Source organism: Benincasa hispida, chromosome 2 (genome assembly GCF_009727055.1).
Source record: "Benincasa hispida cultivar B227 chromosome 2, ASM972705v1, whole genome shotgun sequence".
In the NCBI taxonomy this organism is placed as follows: Eukaryota; Viridiplantae; Streptophyta; class Magnoliopsida; order Cucurbitales; family Cucurbitaceae; genus Benincasa; species Benincasa hispida.
Window position 1 is genome coordinate 30,976,195 of NC_052350.1, and position 4,383 is coordinate 30,980,577.

General features: G+C 40.2%; 1 non-coding gene across 1 annotated transcript; it reads right to left on the reverse strand.

Annotated features, from left to right (window-relative positions):
• Nucleotides 1-1,222: 1,222 nt before the first annotated feature.
• On the reverse strand, nt 1,223-1,329 carry LOC120072379. The gene has a single exon (XR_005480442.1). It is a non-coding gene; the product is annotated as a small nucleolar RNA R71 (small nucleolar RNA).
• Nucleotides 1,330-4,383: the final 3,054 nt, after the last annotated feature.

The window sequence follows — 4,383 nt, forward strand, 5'->3', positions numbered from 1 at the left end:
AGCAAGATTAGGCCTGCATAAACAAGAAAAAGGGACTTAGAGATAAGCTCTGTTTGTCAACTTGCATCGCATGCATCCTAGGAATAGGAATGACATTATGCGGTCGTATATTTGTGTGAATGTCATATTATCATCGCATAAATAGAAATAGAGGTTTATCTGTAAACCCTGTAGACTTATCGCATATTTGTCACATGCGTTCTAGCCTTAGAAGTCATGGCATTCGCGCCGAGAGGTGGTTTACTATTGTATGCATGTTGCATGATCGCAAGGCATGAACGCAACCTAGGGAGTGTTAGTCGAAACCCTTCTCAACCCATTCACCGCATATTCATCGTATTTCACGTTGCCAACTCTTATTATTATTTTCATTAATGCAACAACAAACCACCACCTTATTTATTTTATCGGTTATCGCAAAGTTTTCATAAGAAATTTATCAACGCAGCTATTTTCACAAGTCCCTGTGATCGACCCTGGACTTACCAAGAAACTCAGAGGAATTTACACTTGGATTCCGCTGGGGAAACTTGAGTGCACAACGTAAATCCACCAATACATTTCATCCATATTTCCACTCAATAAAATAATGCACCAAGTTTTTGGCGCCATTGCTGGGGACTTCGGCAAAATAGTTTGTTAATGATAGTTTTTTTTTATTATTATTTCTTCGCAGGATTCTCAATCTCTAGAGAATTACGACCCAGAGATTGAGAGGACTTTTAGGAGGAGACTAAGGAACCGCCAACAGCAACCACAATTCGACAAGGAAGAGATGGCGGAGCAGCCTAGGAATGAAGCACCAAACAGCAACAATGTCATTGTAAATCCAATTCTGTTGACCAACGATCGCAATAGGCCCATTAGGGACCTTACATCGCCAAACCTCTATGATTTCTCTCCTAGAATCATGAGGTCTGCCTTAGACAGAAGTAGATTTAAAATGAAACCAGTGATGCTGCAGATGATCCAGGCTACAGGTCAATTCGGTGGAAGGCGTGGCGAGGATCCGCATGCTCATCTCCGAAGTTTTATTGAAATCTGCAATACTTTTGTGTTCCCAAATATCTCTACTGAGGAGGTTCGACTAACGCTATTTCCATTTTCCCTTTGTGATCAGGCTAGGAAATGGGCTTACTAACTTAAACCAGGAGAGATCACTTCTTGGGAACAGGTGGTGGATAAGTTTATGAAGAAGTATTTCCCACCTACAGAGAATGCCAGACGAAGAAAGCTTATCACTAATTTTGAACAAGACATGGACGAATCACTTTGTGATGCCTGGGCAAGGTTTAAAAGGTTGGTCTAAGATTGTCCGCATAATAGGCTACCAGACTGCCTTCAGATGGAAATTTTCTACCACGGTTTGAATCCTGGTTCGCAGACCGTTGCCAATGTGGCAGCAGCTGGTGTCTGCTTGACAAGACTTATGATGAGGCGAAGAATTTCCTGGATCGCATCTCCAAGAATCATGATGACTGGAGGAAGTGCGACCAGAGATTAAGACTCAAAGAATTTGATGCAAAAAAACGGTGCCATTGTTTCACTGCAGAACCAAATGACCGCAATGATGAACTTGATCCAAGGAATGACGATCAGTAGCCCAACACCGCAAGGTGGGCAAATCAATGTAATAAGTCAAAACACCGCAAGGTGTGCGACTTATGGTGATGAGCATGCTATGGAGAATTGCCCACAAAACCCACAGTCTGTATATTTTGTAAAGAACAACCCTTTTTTCAACACCTACAACTCCGGGTGGAAAAACCACCAAAACTTTGCTTGGAAGAATTCACAACAAAACTTTCAATCTGTGGCACAAAAAGAAGGGCCACCAGGGTTCTTTCAACACAGTAACGTCAACAGAGCAACCAAGTAAGTAGCTCACAATAACCACCGTAATCTTCTTCCCTAGAAGGCCTATTGAAGCAATATATAGAGAAAAATGAGATGGTGCTTTAGAATCAGGCTACGTCCATCCGCAACCTTGAATTGCAAATGGGCCAGATTGAAAATGAGCTCAAAAGTAGACCGCAAGGGTTGCTGCCGAGTTCAACCGAGCTTTCACGCAACCCAGTAGGTTTAGGTAAGGAGCAATGTCAAGTTGTGACATTGTGCAGTGGAAGGACTGTGGAAGGAGAAAAGAAGGAGTAGAATAGATCGACCTCCATCGCAGCTGAACTGGAGATTGCGGCAACACAAGAAGTAGAAAAAGAAAATGAAGCATTATAACCTGAGGTTGCATCAACCTTAAAGTCAAATGAAATGGGAACCGTGAGAGTCCAGTTACCACCTTTCCCCCAGAGGCTAGAAAAAAAATGAAGAGGTACAGTACCTATGCTTTATGTCTATGCTTAAGAAATTACATGTTAACATTCCTTTCAGTGAAGCGATTGAGGAAATGCCTGCCTATGCCAAGTTTCTAAAGGACATGGTATCCAAGAAAAGAGGTACTAGAAAATTTGCCACGGTGGCATTAACGCAAAGTTCCAAATCTATTATCCCACTGAAGATGAGCGATCTTGGGAGCTTCACTATTCCTTGCACCATAGGAGGACTCTATATTGAGCAAGCTTTGTGTGACTTGGGGGCTAGCATAAATTTGATGTCGCTGTCAATCTTTCGACAATTAAATTTGGGGGAACTTGTGCCCACATCCATGACTCTCCAGTTGGCTTACAGATCTCTGGTTCATCCAGAGGGTAAGGTGAAAGACATTTTGATCACCATTGATAAATTTATTTTGCCAGCTGACTTCATCATCTTGGATTATGAGGCCGATAAAGATGTGCCCATCATTTTGGGGCGACCTTTCCTATCAACAGGTCGTGCTTAAATTGACGTGCACAAGGGAGAGATCACTTTGTGTATCAACGGACAGAAGCTCGAATTTAACATAATTCGTGCCATGAAATTTCTTGATGAGGAAGACTTGTCATATTCAGAAGATGAATTGAATTTGATTGAAGAAGAAAAGTTTGATGAAGAGTATAAAAAAGAGGATGTCGACGCATCCGTAGCTGCCTGCAATGCGATCATAGCAAAAACAAAAAAAGACGAAGGATCGATCGCAACGCAAGAAGAAGAGGCAAGGGAAGAAAGAAAAATAACTCAACCTTCTCTCGTGGAGCCACGAACCCTTGAACTAAAAACCCTACCAACACATCTGAAGTATGAATTCCTGGGGCAGAATGAGAAGCTGCCAGTGATAATTTCCTCCACACTTAACACAGATCAAAAGAATGCGTTAATGAGCATTCTCAAAAAGCATGTGCGAGCAATCGGCTGGACGCTCGCTGATATCGGAGGAATTAACCCCGTGTACTGCATGCACCACATTCGTCTTGAGGACGACCACAAAGCAATCATTGAAAATCAACGGAGGAATAGTCGATTACCCTTCAGTGAAGGTTATTATAGGGATAAGAGTTATTCTGGTGATAGTATCTAGTCAAGATATTCTTGGTTCAACGGAGGAATAGTCGATCACCGCTCGGTGGAGGTTATTCTAAACCATTGAAATATCGTTGCAAAATATAATAATGAAGGGTATATTATTAGTTTTTTTTGCTAAACTTGATTGGATTTTAAAGATTAATGTTTTTACTAAAAATGATATGTTTTTCTTTTCAGCATGACTAGCTCTTTAGATCAACTCTTAGCTTCCAAGAAACTAAACGGTGATAATTACTCAACATGGAAAAACAATCTGAATTCAACACTAGTAATAGATAACCTGAGACTTGTCTTAACTGAGGAATTTCCTCAGGCCCCTACCTTGAAAGAAGCATAAGGTAAATATGATTTACTAGTTGCTGAAACATGTTTAGTGGAGTATGATAATTCAACCTGGATATTGGATTCATGAGCAACTAATCATATTTTCTTCTCTTCTCAGGAAACTAGTTCCTGGAAAAAGCTTGAAGAAGGCGAGATCACCCTCAAGGTTGGAACAGGAGAGGTTGTCTTGGCCGAAGCAGTGGGAGACTTGAAGTTGTTTTTCAACGATAGATATATCATACTTAAAGATGTTTTGTATGCTCCTAAAATGAGACAAAATTTAATATCTATCACATGTATATTGGAACAAATGTATAAAATATCTTTTGAAGTTAATGAAGCATTCATTTTCAGAAAAGGTATTCAAATATGTTCTACTATACTTTAAAACAACTTATATAAGTTAAGACCAACTAAAGCAAAATTTGTCTTAAATACTGAGATGTTTAGAACAGTCAAAACTCAGAATAAAAGACAAAAGGTTTCTTCTAATGCCTATCTATGGCACTTAAGACTTGGCCACATAAATCTCAAAAGGATTGAGAGATTGGTTAAGAATGGACTCCTAAATCAGTTAGAAGACAATTATTTACCTCCATGTGA